General features: G+C 42.5%; 1 protein-coding gene across 4 annotated transcripts in view; it reads right to left on the bottom strand.

Moving 5' to 3' along the window:
• Window positions 1–16,159, bottom strand: part of hth (Meis homeobox homothorax) — a 666,356-nt gene that overhangs the window by 615,789 nt on the left and 34,408 nt on the right. The window lies entirely within an intron of this gene.

The following is a 16,159-nucleotide window of genomic DNA, read 5'->3' as shown; positions in this document are numbered from 1 at the left end:
TGATCCCGGTAAAAAATGGGCCCTTCTGTCGACACTCGGCCACTAATTTTTCCGGAAAGACGATTACAGGCACGTGAAAGTCCCGGAGCCCGATAGCGGCCCGAGCGCGGCGTATCGCGCCGATTAGATGTTGAACAGACCAGGGGCGCCCCGAGTGACAGCTAATTGAGTCCATGCATATGTATAAAGCAATAGAAACGCCATTAACGCTATGCTACTCCCGACGATTAAATATTCCAGATCGTCCATATATATTGCGCGACTCCGCGTGAATGGAGCGAAAATACATTTTCGTGTTCGAGTTGCTCGGCTCTTCCGGGGTGCCGGACGCGAATTCCGATCGCTCGCCGCGTAAAAATAAATCGGACGCCGTGGAAAAGAAGAGAGGAATTTTCGAAACGGAAGAGAAAAGACGGGAGACAGAGCAGCGGCGCGGGAAAACAAATAGCGACGGGAGGGATATAGAGCTGGTCTCGGGATTCCGGTGGCCGGGGGTTATACGTGTAACTTATCCGGCGGGATAAAAATATTGTGCGATAATATTTAGAGAATGCTCTCGTTCCGGCACCCGCCTCGCGTCTGTTTAGGACGAGCCGTCTAATGCAGAGGAGATCGTGGCGCGCGACGATCCTGCCGAGAGATATACGAAGCAGCTGGCTTCCGCCGATGTTGCTCCAAGCCCTCTCCTTTCGGTTCGCTCCTCTCGATGCCCGCGGAAATTATATAATCCCTCGGAACACCAGCTCCGCCGAATCGGTATGAAACGATCCGCGAAGCCAAGGTACCGGTGTGCAATGGGACGAGTGACTATTCTAGGTGGAAAGATATAATAATTACATTCTTTTTCTGGAATCTTTACCGAGATTTAGACAATTTAGACGATTCAAGAATACCATTGTATTACATTTATTAAGAAAAGAGATAAATGTCTTACGTAGTCTCTACGTTTTACGATTAATTTAACCACAGTCTACTAATGGCGCACAGAATGATCGATGCATTAACTACATTAACTATGTAAACATAGAAATCAGCGAATAAAATGTCCGAATCGTAATACGACAAAATTTCAATTAATTATGAAAAACATTGTGCTGGTCCCATACTAATCGTGAGTTTGATACCGATTCTGATGCCGATTTTACTTCGTAATGTTTTCATATTTACATTATTTATAATTGTGTAATTTAAAGTAGGTTAAATAGTTTAGATATCTAGAGCTATATATATATATATATATATATATATATATATATATATATATATATATATATAGAGAGAGAGAGAGAGAGAGAGAGAGAGAGAGCTCTAGATATATATAGTTATATTTATACAGCTTTAGTGAGTGGTCCGAGCGTTGAAAAATGCTAATTCAAGATCTAAACTAATCATTTAATTCACTGCGAATAGGTTGAAACAATATACGATTTTTATGCAACTATTAGGGACATTCTCGAAGAATATTTCCCAAGAGAAGCTTCGAGAGACGCCCAGAATTTTGTCTGTTCGCAGTAAAACGAATTGCGTGCCGCATAAATTTTACGGCACCCTCTGACCCGAGGTGCCGCGTCGCTCCGTGAAAATAACGGCCGAATGGTACCTTCTTCCCGGTCGGGAAATCACGCTATAAAACGATACAATAGCTTGTTGAACCGATGGACATTGTTGTTCCGGGGAGGTTCGACCCCGAAGGTTCGAATACTGGACCGCCAGTTGACTTTTTCGAGAGAACCTTGACTTTCCCGATACCTGTGTGTCCTTGGCGACCCATGACCGATCGTAAAACAAGCGTGACCGAGAATGATACCGACGGAGCAGACGGAATTAATCCGCCAAGCCGATGCCCGATGTTGTAAAGAAAAACGTTTCGTTTATGACGGTGGAGGATGGCGTAATGGGTGCCCGCGGAATGCCCCTTCGCAGATGGTATTCTACGGTTGAAAGAAAATGCATAGCACATTGTTGCAACGAGCGAAGATTTTTGCACGCCGAATACGGGTTCGTATCGAAGAACAGCTGGATTTTGATGCCCGATCGATGCGCGGCGTCCAGTAATTTTTGTATTGCAACGAGACCCGCAGCCCAAATGGAATTGAAAGTGGGATTAATTCCTCGAGTATTCGTATTTTTTCGCGTTCGCGATTCTATTGGGAGGGTGCGTCGATGCATTTCCGACCTCTTGAAATTTGTGAGATGCAACAAAAGCCACGATTATCACAGAAATTACTTGTACTGCGCATTTTATTTTTTACCGGATAATTACTCTCGTAGTTCCTTAACAAGTCGTGTAATATTCTAATCATCCTATGGACGCTTATGCAAATTCTCGTTCTTAAAATCAAGTAGTACCTTTGGCTCCACATAAAATACAATTTTATTTGCTACCCTGACGGTTCCGAGTCGATAATTACTATATTAAGAAGGATAAAATTTCAGTCGAATGACTATTCCGTTCTTCTTCGAGGATCTTTAGCAGCTATAAATGCATAACGATCGGCAGTGTAATTATGACACATCTTAAACCGCAAGCTAACGATGCAATAACATGATGCAATAACATGAACCGTTGGACAGTGAATGAAATGTTACGGGTAAATTGAGAAAAATAGAGTGACGAGTCCCGTTCGAAGGAAGGAAGGGAGCGGGGGGGAGGGGGTAGATTACTTTGATTTCTAAACCGTTCTAGAATTTGAAAGTAGATAAACCGAATACGTACATAACAAAAGATCAAGATATATATACTATCAATTTTCCTCATTACTTCTCTCTAATCCTCATCTTCGATGCGTAATCTAGTTCTTTGTCGAACATATTCTTGTTAAAAGCCCTGCAACTTCAAGGCAGCTCACTCAAAAGAAAAAACTAAAGTTGACACTCGGATGGCGGGATCGGGTTCATTTAGTCCCAGATATCCAAGTATTATCTAATTTCTGATAAATCATTTAGATGTTTACACGATTCGTTAAGATCCATAAAATCAGGAACACAACTATTCGGAAGTACCTTAAAAAATATGTCGAACAACATTGGAAAAATAAAATTACAAATGCTTCTAAGCATACTCTCGGTTACATTTTTGTTACTAAACGTTCCCTCTACATGTGTTCAAGTAATTACTTTTTTATTAGCTAATTTCTTCCATATTAATTTTGATAATTAACTTTGTTTCTCAATTGAACGGATACACAAGTATGATCAACAATTATTCGCATTATCATTCGAAAAAATTTTACACTCTATTCGAATAATTCATTCGAATAAAAAATGAAGAAGTATATATACATATATAATAATTAATTACTATAATTAATATAATATTATTTATAATATTATCATGATTGGATCTTATTAAATATTATAATAAATAATATTGGAATAGAATAATTGTAATTCGACTAATTATTACAGATAAAAATGTATTCGAAACAATTCGAATAATGCCATATTCCGACTAGAATACGTCACGCGACACCTTGTTCCTGAACTCGACCAAAGAACAGTGTCGTCCAGATACATGTATGACCGACGTGGCAGCCAGCGTCGAGCCCGAGGAGGACAGCGGACAAGAGGGTGATAACGATTGTAGGATCACGCGATTTCGGCGCATAGTTTCCGTGCGAGCAAGGCCAGGTGAGAGAAGAGGGAGAGACGCGATCGGCAGCAGCCGGACAGGTCAGCGGACAGACAATTCGTCGACGACAACGAGGAGGAGCAACGCGACGAAGAAAACCGGTCCGCCGCCGTGGTGGCTCGCTCGCCGGTGGATAAGCTCGAGCGGAACGGGCTCGCGGTAACTCCTCGGCGCGAGCTTCGCTTGGTTTCGTTTCGTTAATTAGCTTCGAATCGAGCAGAAAGCAGGGTTCGCGAGAGGCATCGATAGCCCGGTATCGGGTTCTGGATCGTTCAACCTGCCGCGGAATTCTCTGTAATCGCGTTTAATTGCATCGATTCGCGAGCGACCAATAAACCGGCCAATAAACCGGTGGTCTATTAAATTTTTCCCGGCCGCGCTCGAGATTCGCGAAACCGTCGACGCTCTCGACGGACAATCGGATCGAAACTTTCTCGTGGTGAAATCGGGTGGCGGTGAACCGGGATACATCGACTTCGCCGATCACGCTTTTAAGCTAAGCGTCGAAACGATCGTCGACGGGGCCGTCGTTATCGCGATTATGATAATCCGGCTGTTGCGCTTCTTTGCAAACTACCTTTCGCGGCTAGGACAGGTATCGCTCTCTTTTCGTTCCGTTCTGCTCTAAAATCGAGCGTTACTTGGCGATAAGAAATATGGAAAATCTCAGTCTCTTACCTAATAGCTTCTCGCCTGATAGTTTATTTTGCAACTGCGCCGATCAAATGCATCATTAATCATTTCCCCCTGTTATTACTTTCTTAGTTGATTGGCTTAGTCGATTAGCTCGGCTTTAGTTGTCTTACTTCGCCTATTTGTACGTACAAAGCGATGCGTTGTCGGTTGCAGTGTTACAGTAAATTCTCTCGAATTGTCCCTCAGCTTGTAGACAGAAATGGATAATTTCGAAAGAGGTGAAACGATTGTTCGTGCCTCGTTTTTATATTTATTCGTATTTATTGGTGCCTCGCCGATTGTCAACAACTATAAAAACGAAGCGTGAGGCCCGCGAATAATCGTATCCTCCTATTTACTGTATTCTTAAAACTAGCAGCAGGTTAAATTCAGGATGCGAAGAAAATTCTGTCCCTTTATGAAAATATTCAGTGTCCAGGTGTATTTTCTCTGTCTCTGTTCACGTACGTTTCTATCCTCTTTCAGTTGAAAAATGGAAAACGATAAAGAGCGGATCACAATTAGTGAATTGCACAAGAGTGGAATGAAGTACGCTGACATTGTTACGACTACCGAACACGGGAAAAAGAAGGGAGGTGCGTAGAAAAAGAGAATAAAAATGATTATTATCGAAGATAGAAGATCTCTCCCATCAATCATTCGAGCCGACGAATGAGTTAAAAATGACTTTACAAAATGCGTGGAAAGAAATTACAATAACCGAGTGCGCCGGCAATCATTAATAATTTTTGAAAAATGCTCGGAAAATGTACTGAAGCAGAAGGTGCACATTTTCAACGCTTAATGTGAATTCTATTGTTCAGTTTTGTGAATAATATGATTGCTAAACTGGTAAAGCGCATAGGTTATGGCATTGAAATCGAAAATAATGTTGCATCTCATTTCCAAAGCAGCTAGATATAAACATACAAATATAGGGGCAACATTTTCTCTGCACCCTGTATATTTGAAATTCATAATCTCGCCATTCAGTGGTCACTGTTTTTCGTTAATAACTCGTAAACGAAGCCGCGGATCGCAATTCCGCTAAGGAAAAAGATACTTCAAATGACCTCAGGAACCCCTAATTTCCCGCTTGTACAATAATTTTGCGAAAACCTAACATGTCCAAAGCAAAAGAAAATTAATACATCCTGCAGATAGTTACTCGAAGTAGTTCACCCTAGATCGCGGAGTCTCCTGACACGTATAATGGCCCGCAAAGGTGTTCATACACCTTTTAAAACGCTATAACTTTTCTAAAATCTGACTAAGTGACTTGAATTCTTGTTTAGGTGATAGTGGGACACTAGTCCACTAGACGATAACCAAAATGCTTTTTTTAAATTTTGCTATTACTTGGAATGACAAAAAAAAAATAAAGTACATACTCTCGTTATTTAACTTTTTTATCTGAACCTATAACGGAAATATAAAAAATACCTCTTACCTTATAGTTTACCATAATATCTTACCGAGATCTACGGAAGGCACTTTTTAAATTTTTGTTATAGGCTTAGAAAGAAAGTTAAATAACGGGAGTATTTTATTTTTTGGTCATCTCAAGTAAGAGCAAAATTAAAAAAAGGTATTCTAGTCATCGATTAGTAGACTAGTCCCATCGATCATCTAAAAAGGATTCAAGTCGTTTAGTTGAGTTTTCGAAGAATTATTACGTTTTAGAAGGTGTATACGCACACTTTTGTAACTGCCACCGTAAGAATCGTGTGAAAACCGAAAACCCAGGTACACTTTTACGAACCAGGAAGTCAATTGGCGCCTTCTCAAGCAGAAAAAAGGCGAGCGTGTGGATTCATAGACAATATCGTCCACACCTACGACGTGGAAAAGCAGGTAGCGTGCGCGGAGGACACGGCTGTTTCTTGCGGTCCTATTAGTCAGGTTGTCAGTGTGGGGGCCAACGTTTTACAAGGGTTTAATGCCCCCGGAGGTGCATTCTAATTGCACCAATAAATCCCAACGGGTCCTTCGTCGCTCGTCTCCTTTCAGGCTCGCTCTCGCCGGACTGGACGCGCGGAATTCCGTCGAATGGGCTATACGCACGCCCACGTTTTCCGCTTTCGAACCTCCATAACGGTCGACGTTAAATTCTATTGGGCAGTGGCGGCTCAAACGCTAGAACGGAACAAATGGAGAAGAAAGTTGTACGATGCCCCATGGGGACATCGGTGTACCTGCAGCTCGAACGGATTTCTGAAGCGCAACGTGCCGGGCATCCCGGTCGAGTGAATGCAAATTTTCGACAAGCTTCAACCCCTTGCACTATATAACCAGCTAGACTCGTGACGAAGATTTCGCGCATGATCTACTAAACATTTTCTAGTTAATAAATGTTATTATTATCGCATTCTTCTGTTGTCAAAATCTAAGAATAAAGGTAGAAGAATATATTCTTCTGGGGGGTTGGTGGACCCGATTAAACCGGAGTGACCAATTACTGTGCCCTTGAAACGTTTTCGGAAATAATTAACTTTATATTCGTTAGAAAATGAAATTTGTTCATTAAAAAATAAAAATACAAAAGAATAAAACAAACCAACGATAACCGTTTACCCTACGAGAAATAAAACTTGTCTCGTTCCATTAGGGAAATTATGAAGGACGAAGGAGTGTCAATTAACGTACATAGCTGTGTGAAAGAAATTCTAGCACAAGAGGTTTAACTATACATGGAATATTAAGACGAACATCGTGAAATCTTTCTTTCGAAGAGAGTACAATCTGTTTTGGATCACTATGATCTCGCCTTTTGTCGTTGTCGACTTCCGAGCTAGTCTTCGACGGCGCGTCGGTTCGATAAGGGATGAAAAGCCGGATGGCAAACAAGGAATCTGTCATGCGAGGATACTGCTTTTTCGTGATCCCATGAACGTGTTCAAATTTCACGCGACAGAAGAAGATGGAGTACGGTTCCGAAAAGGGGCACGCGTGTAAGTCCACGTGGATTTGCATCGAGGATGCAACGCCGAACAAGGCGATTCCACTGGCTCGCGTCCACCTCTAGCCGCAGGAGAACCCTTGAAAAACATCGGATCGGCACAAAAGAGCGTGGATGCTCTTTTCGAGGCGGCCGATTAATTTAGGCTCGACGGAGCGCAACGCAGCGCGCCGGGACGCCGACGAAAGCGAAATTTTCGCAGCGGAGTGCCTGCCGATGGGCACGAAAACTGGGACGGCCGATCCATCTGGTAAAAAAGGGCACAACAATGCGCGCGTAACGTGGCGCAGCGGGGCGCAGCGTGCGCTGCTACGTCGCTGCCAGTCGAAACAGACGGAGCCCGACGAGAGACAGAGACAGAGATAGACAGAAAGAGAGAGAGAGAGAGAGAGAGAGAGAGAGAGGAGGGAAAAAGATAGAGGGAGAGAAAGAAAAAGAGAGAGAGAAAGAGAGGCAGCGTCGGGGCAGCGCGCAAAAAGGGAGCGGAGACGGGGCTCGCGTGGAATGTATCGGGCCCCATAGGGCACACGATGCGTGGACCGCACGGGATAATGCCGGGCCCCATTGAATAGATCAATTTACAATGGCAGAAAATGAGCACCGCTCCACCGGCTCCGGCTTGCACCCCTTCTGCCCCCTCCTGGCATGGTTCGCCGCTTCTCACGATTCGACGGCGGCGGTGGTCGTGCCGCGGATGAGGCCACGCATGCGTTACCTGGCCGAGGCGCATGCGTCCGACCAAAAATTAAACGCGGAATAATCCGGATCTCGCGCGCGCCCTTCCCTTTTGTCGCGATCACGGTCCTACGACAACCAATCCACCATCCGCTGGGCGCAAAAGGGCTCCAATGAAGCCGACACGCATCCCGAATCACCGCAAGAGGATTGTCACCTGTTTAGCTTTTCGAGTTGACCATCCGTTACTCACGGGGATCGCCTCTTGCCAGATCCCCGCAAGAATATGATTAGAAGCGTGTTTGGAACCCCGTATTCGTTGTGCTTTCCTTTGGATAACTCGGTTTTAGATCTTCCAGTTAATCGCACGACCTGTTAGATCTTCGCTGGATACACGTGTTGCAAATTTATACATAGAATATAACTCTCGCTGGGTATATTAACCCCTTGCCGTACTTCGACGAGTCCGACTCGTCATGAAAATTTCTAATAACAACTTATTGAGTATATACGATATTCTGTCCGTGTAAATTTTGTAATATACGATATTCTGTCTGTGTAAAATTTGAATAAAATTCTAATCTCTTGTCATCAATACTTAAGCATTCAAGTAAATTTAGGGACACAATAAGCATCAATTTTCTTTCCCTTCTAAGAAATTATGGTAATCGAAAAATTTCTAATCGCATTTCTAGTTTATGTACCGCCGAGTCCAAACTATTTTTTATACGAATAGAAATTATATACTGAAGACTTTTTTAATCAAATATAGAAGAAAAATATATTTATTTTAATACAAATTCATTGATATGTTTTTACAAAAATCATTGTGTCTATTCTTTCAAAGTTTCTCGCCAGAGTTTATTTACGATTTTTCATTGATATTTGCTGCACTTGCTTCGTTTACATTATGCAGATTTAAAACCGTTTCAGAATCTATCTAGAACCCGAAAAATAACGGTTATATGGAAGCCTATATGAAACTAATGCTAGTACCTTAATTTAAAGCGATACACAGTGGGCCACAAAAGTATTCGTGCACCTTTTAAAACGCAATAACTTTTTTAAAACTGAACTAAGTGACCTGAATTTTTTTTAGTTGATAGCTGGACTAGTCTGCCACTTTGCTATTACTTGGAATGACAAAAAAAGTAAAAAATCTCGTTTTTTAACTTCTTTATCTGAGTCTATAACGGAAATTTAAAAAATGCCTCTCGTAGATCTCGGTAACTTATATGCCTGCGGAAAATTTTATCAAAATCGGTTGACGTTGTTGCGAGTTGTAACAAATCAAAGATGGTAAAGATCGCAGTTTTATCACGATTTTGACGAAAAATTAGCAGAATTCTGCAGTTTTCTAAATCTTTCAACGCCTGTAGCTTGACTCTGGGTTAACCGATTTCAATCAAATTTTCAGCACGCATACAAGTCACTGAGATCTACGGAAGGCACTTTTTAAATTTTCATTATAGGTATATTATAGTATATATAGTAGTTATATACAGTATATATAATAATATATAGTATATATATGGTATATATAATATTTCATTATAGTATATATAAACAAGGTAAAAAACGAGGGTTTTTAATTGTTTCTTTTCATTCCAAGTAATAGCAAAATTAAAAAGAAGCTTTTTAGTCATCGTCCAGTAGACTAGTCCAGTAGAGTAGTTACATTTTTTAAAAAATGCAAGTCACTTGGTTCAGTTTTGAGAAAGTTGTTGCGTCTTAAAAGGTGTACAAACACTTTCACACGGTAAAAGCCAAAATGCATTAATCCGCAATCAAGTCATTTTTCTTAAGTTGTTTTTTCCTGAAGTTATCTTTGCCTAATGTTTCTACAAATATACAATGTATAACAATATATACGTATGTATATCGGGCTAGAATACGCGAATCAACATTGTAACAACAGCCGCTTTTTAACGGTAACAGTGGCATGGCCGGTACGACAATTCTTATTCTACAATTATTGAAATTATATAAAATCGCATAACCTTGACATAACCTTGACATAACTATACAATAAATTTACTCGTCTCAACATATATTATAATATAAAAATCGGGAAAAATCTAAATAAATTCTATACTGTAATTTGCATAAGGCAACACAGATGAGTCACCTTTAATGTCCGGTACGGTTTTAGTGTTAATAAACATTTTTTGTTTATCGAACAATATTTACTTTGATTACCTATTTATTGAAATAACGGGACCAAGCCCGATGTAACGAACGGAAAATGACGAAATTTAAAAGAACGTAGACCGTTCGCGACGTGCGACATGCACAAATGAGTTTATGCTCAATAATCATGGATCAATAAAGATTTTGGTGACGGGCTCATAGAGAGCTTAAGATTGATTTTAAATATTATTCGAACAATATGATTTCTGTTCTAGGATACTTTGTTATCTTATGTGTCCAATGACTTACTTGCCGGCTTACAGGTATTTTCCCGCGTTTACCTTGGCACTTCGTCAATGAGTTTCGCGCGCGTCAAAGGACTACAGTAAACCCTCGTCCCTTGACCCAATTAAGTCGGCGTCTAATCGTTTCGACGCTGGCAGCCAGGATCGCGTGGCGAAGATACCCCGATAATCCGGAATGTAATCCGTCCTCGAATCGTCCGGAGGACAGCGCGCGTTTCGAATGGGCGCGAAGAAAAATAAAACAGTGCGCTCACCGCGACACCCTCGATCAAGATGCATTGTGGCTCAGGGGCGTCCCCTCGACAATTTGTTTACCCGCCCGAGGGTCGCCGGTAATCTGAGAATTAACGCCCGGTGACACTTCCTGGCTGCGCGTTCCGAAGGATCCCTGTCCCGGAGACGATCCTCGCGGACGATAATCGCGACGAGGCGATGTTTCATCGTCGGCTCGCGCGACTCGTTAGCGGCAAACAGAAATGAATTGCATCGATAATGCGGGTGATATACGAGGTCCGCGTAAAAAGGAAGCTGGCAAAGGGAATAGACTGTCTGCCATCGCGATTTACTACGTTGCAATACGCAGTGCGGCTAGAGAAAACCGTGTTGGAGTCCGTCGGGTATCCTTCTTTATCCTCGAGCGAAGCCTCGCGCGCACACGGTAATCCTATGCGCCTTATTAAGATGCAAATGTCATGTCAATTTCGCAATTCTAACGGACTCTCTGCGAACGGTTCGCGGAGTTGTCTCGCGGCATAATGTCGACATGCCGCGCGGATAAATAATAGAACGTGCAAACGGCGTAACGAGAATGATCGCGAGAGCCGCAACGGTCGAAATTGCCGATCTGCCCGCGCAAAAATCCCTCGGCACGAAAATAAGCCACCGAGTCGTACGCTCCAGGTGCTATCGGTGCAGCCAATCGATATTTTCACCTAGCGTCAGATTTTTTAGGCAACGATCTGTTGAGGATATGCGATATGAACCGGAATTCGTAGTACAACCGAACGGGGGCTGATTCTACGTGAAAAAATAAGAGCAAAATTTGATGTAACATTTCTTTAACCGGGGCTCTGTTATCGAGAAAATCGACTTTAAAGTTGTTCATGTGTGTAAAAGATTTAACCCTTTGCGGACGACGGTCGGTGTTTATGTTAAATTTCGTTATCTCGAACATTATCCAACGTACTGTTTTATGAGAAAGTCCCTGAAGTGGTGGCGCAAATTATTTTTCCGGAGACTGGAAATTCGTTCAATCGATTCGTACATTCTCTACAAACATGTAGAAAGGCAGAGAAACGAACAGCCAGTTAAACGTTTGAACTTCCGCAAGATTTTGATCAACAAATTGAGAGGAGATTTTCGTCAACCACGAGATAGATCTTCAAGTTCGACGACCAACTCTGACGAAATTCGTCTAAACGGGAAACTGCATGTAATTGTTACTGGCACAAAGAAAGATTGCAAAGTTTGTTCCAGTCGAAACAAACCAGGGGCAAGACACGAGACGACCTATTTCTGCGATCATGTCCAGATAAACCAAGAATGCATCTTGGTCTCAATGTTTTATAAACTATCACACCGAACGAAACTACAAATCATAATTTTTGTAAAATTATGTTCATAGAAGTGTGAATATAGATAAACTAACGAAATATAACGCTTTTGTAAGATAATATTTATATGTAAGATCATTTTATCGTACCATATAAGACACTCGACGTATTTGCAAAAATCTCCTCGACCTGCTACCTGACTCTGCCGAAAAAGTCGTCGTCCGCTAAGGGTTAATTGTCATCTATTCTTCTATCGCAGTTGCCTCCGTCCGAGATAGTTTTTACAAACATTGACAATGACGGAAACATTCCGTTTTTACCGCTGTCCGTTGCTCGGAAGAAGTCGACTGAGACGTGATCAGCTGCGGGTCTTCTCGTTCACCGATAGAAGAGAGTTTCGGGAGGTCACAGAAAAATGGGGACTACGGGCGTGCAGGTCAAGCGGAGCGAGCGGAATGCCTCCCTTGCCCCTCTGACGAAACGACGGACTTCTGAGCCAACGGGCTGTACATAGTTCGCAGGTAGTTCGGAGGCAACTGCGGTAGAAAAATAGACGGCAACTAAATCTTTCACGAAGACGAACAAACTTTAAAGTCGATTTTCTCAGAAACGGAGCGCCGGATAAAAAAATGTTATAGCAAATTTTCTTCTTATTTTTCCACGCAGGATCAGCTCCTGCTTGGTTGTGCGACGAATTCGGATCCACCTTGTATAGAGCTAAATGCTTAGCGCTGCGTTCTAAACTCGAGAAGGTGCTGCGAATACGTCGATAGGCGATCGTTTTGCGAGACATCCTCGATACTGATTGTATTCTTCCACGTTGTATTAAACCAAGTTATTATTATTATTTTATTAATTAAGCGGGCTAAATTACTTTTTAGATTGCATGCTATAATACAAAACAGGGTTAGGAATCATTTGAATTATATTTCGAATATAAATATTCATCTAAAATAATTATCCCAATGAATTCCTTTAAATCGAGTACATCTCTTGTTCGAACAACGATTATTCGTTATTCGTCGTAAATTATTCTATCCATTTATTCGCGATTATACATATATACATATATTCCGGAATAAGGGTTATACATTATTCGTCATCAATTATTCCGCCCTAAATAATTATTCTTGAATGTTTCTGTCTTCGCATAATTCCATTGGAATATATTTACACTAATGAAATTATAAAATTTGGAGAAAGAAATATGGAAGAAATATGTCGACGAACTATGGAAAAAGAACACTTTGCGTTTTATCGTTTTGATCGAAATCGATTATTTTCCGTATGAATTTCTGTACAAATAAATTCTTATTCGAATAAAATCTTATTCAGATACATTTTTATACTTTATAATTAATCGAGCATTGTGTTCGAGTAAAATAAAATATAAATAATAAACTAAAGTAAATAAATAAAACAGAAAATAAGATAAGGCCAGCTAAATAATAACTTGGGCGGCTGGGCGAAAGAATATCTGTGTCGAATACGCTCAGCTCCATTAGCTTATTCCGGTCTATTCCACGATCCATCCGGATCGGTTGGTGGCGTCGCGCGAGGAGCGTCGAACCGTCGTACAATTTCTGGAATCTGTCAAACGTGCGACGCGCTCGAATTGAGCCGCGGACCACCAACCTCTCTGCTGTCTTATCGTACCTCGCGCCAAGGCTTAACTCTTATCGTTATCTTAGCATTGCGGTGTTGGAAGCAGTTGCTACTGTGTTACCGATGCTCTATATTTAGATATTACGATCGGCCGGGATCGCTTTAGAACCCGGTCCCGAGGAAAGAAAACGCAGAAAACGATTGGTAGAGATCCCGGCGACGTCGACGACGACGACGACGACGACGCATCTTCATCGCGGCTGTCCAACGGCCGCGCGAACAGGTTGCCGTTTCTTTATATTTCCTGGACACCTGATCGCAAATGACTTTCGTGCCGTTCACGATCGGCAATCGGAGCCGCGAATCCTCCGCGATGATCGTTGCCACTGTTTCACTCTAGCGGCCGAACACGTGGCAAACTATCGGTAAACTGGTTTCTTGCTCCTTTTTCGTATACCGCGCGGCTAGAGCCATTCGACGCGGAACTTTCTCGCGATAAAAACGCTGCCTTGTTTAACTGCTCCGGGCTTTTAAATTTTATTCGACGCGAATCGCGCATCGTTCGGGCCGATTTCACGCGATGCAGGATAGTTGTTGCTAATTAGACGACCTGCGAATTAAGGACATCGGTATCTCTAGCGTCCACGATACCGCGGCTGAGTCACGCGAATTAATTTCTTCTCTGAACGCGCTTCGCGGTTGCCGCCTCACCTGCATGTGGGTGACCGAATTAGTTATACAGATTTGAAAACTCATTCGCACGTTAATCTATATTAATTCAGATTCGCAACAAGAACGAATAATGAAAATGTCATTGACGTGGCGCAACTTTACTTTGCAATTTGAATTTAACCAGTTTACCAGTTTCGACGAGTATAATCGTTCTAACAGAAAATGTTGCTGCTCCTCCATGACGGGTAAACACGTCGAAAACAACAAACTGGTTAAGAAGGGGCTGTGCTTTGATATTCCTGCTTAAATTATGTATTATATAAAAATGTTGTATTTAAACAAAATATAAAGAAAATCAAATACATACAGCATAATTATGGTAACTTACACACTTTTCGAAGAGAATGCAACGGCGGATTGGTTAATTAAATAAAATCAATTAATTTTAAGCAATTTTTAATGTTGTTGTCACAGCAGTCACAGTATTGAGCGGGCATCCGTCAAATTGTTTCAAGACAAGTCGTAAAATTTGTTGTAAAATTTCGAAGAAACTGTTTGTCTACGCCAAGTCAGAATCAAACACTTGCATTTCATATGTACAAGATATGAAAGAATTGCCGAACGAGAATTACCCATAAGTATAATCGGTAAACTACGGATTTTATGGATTTATCGAAAAAAATGGGTAGATGCAATTAAGAAAACAGTTGAAAGATCGAAACAACCTGAGAACGTTGACGTATTAATTCGAACTTGTAAAAAAGATTCAAGAAAGAAACGAAACGCGCGATCGTCTTCCGTGTGTTGCAAGACGATGCAATAATGTTCATTGTGCACAAAGAGTCCGCGAGTCTGGTAATTAGACCAACATTAACGATCTCTTGCTTCCAATCGAAGCTGTTGCGTCGGCCGGTGCACAAGGTGCAGAATTCGCGTCTTCGAGATCGGTAGCGAGAAGTCGTTTCAGCGACGCAGTTTCCCAAAAGGAGGATCGACGATAAATGTTTATGCGTGCAGATAATTCCGCTTAGTCTTCGCAGGGTTAATAAGAATCGGGCAATTAGACGGCCAAAAGGGAGAGAGCCCGGTCGCCGTGGTACAATTTTATGCGAAGATAACCAGGGGAACGAGCACGGCCGGCTATTTACCTCCGCGATACCCGCAGCCGCAGATATCCCTCAATCTAAATGTGCTGCATTCGTTTGCATCGACTAGCCGCGCAAAGAGCCTACCAAGGCAACATTTTTATCGTCCGTCCTGTCGGCTAGACTCGGTTCTTTGTGCGCGGTGAACGCCGGATGCCTGTTCCTCGGGTGAAATCGTTCCGCGAGCACGTGAAAACCGGCACGGCGAACACGTCGAACACGGCTGAAAAATCGATCATTTCTTTCGTGCGACGAGTCGCCGCGGCCGATCCGGTTCCCTGGAAGGTAAACGAGGAAACGCCGGTGTTCACAGAGGTGTGTATACCTGTGAACGTGCTCCCGAAACGATCCACCCGGGCACTGTTTAGGTAGAGCGGACGGCGAAACGGTGCGTTTTTAAAAGAGCCGAATCGTTTCGCGGCGCATGGCTCGCGTATAGGTTCTCCGGTTACCTACGCGTGTCCTTGGGAGGACTCGCCTCAGGTGAGCTGCCGGAGCGAGAAGTGAGAGAAGAAAAGAAAAAGACGAGCCGAACGAAGAAAGGGGACTCTCTCGACGCGAGCGAGCCGTCTTCTTCCGGCTCTGTATTGCGAACCGATCCTCGAGGATTCCTATTCTCGGCCCTGACAGCGAATTCGACGCGAGCCGGACGATTACTCGGTCTAACAGCGAGAAATCGCTGGAGCCTTTCATCAGTTTTTCCTAAACACTTCGGCGCTTCTTCCTGCCGTTCGAACAGAGCACCGACGTCTCAATGGCTTTGTTTTAATCGCTTGCGCTATCACAACGAGTCGGACCAAATACGAATG

This window comes from Megalopta genalis, unplaced genomic scaffold (assembly GCF_051020955.1).
Source record: "Megalopta genalis isolate 19385.01 unplaced genomic scaffold, iyMegGena1_principal scaffold0020, whole genome shotgun sequence".
NCBI classification, from domain to species: domain Eukaryota; kingdom Metazoa; phylum Arthropoda; class Insecta; order Hymenoptera; family Halictidae; genus Megalopta; species Megalopta genalis.
This window is presented reverse-complemented; position numbering and strand designations above follow the sequence as displayed.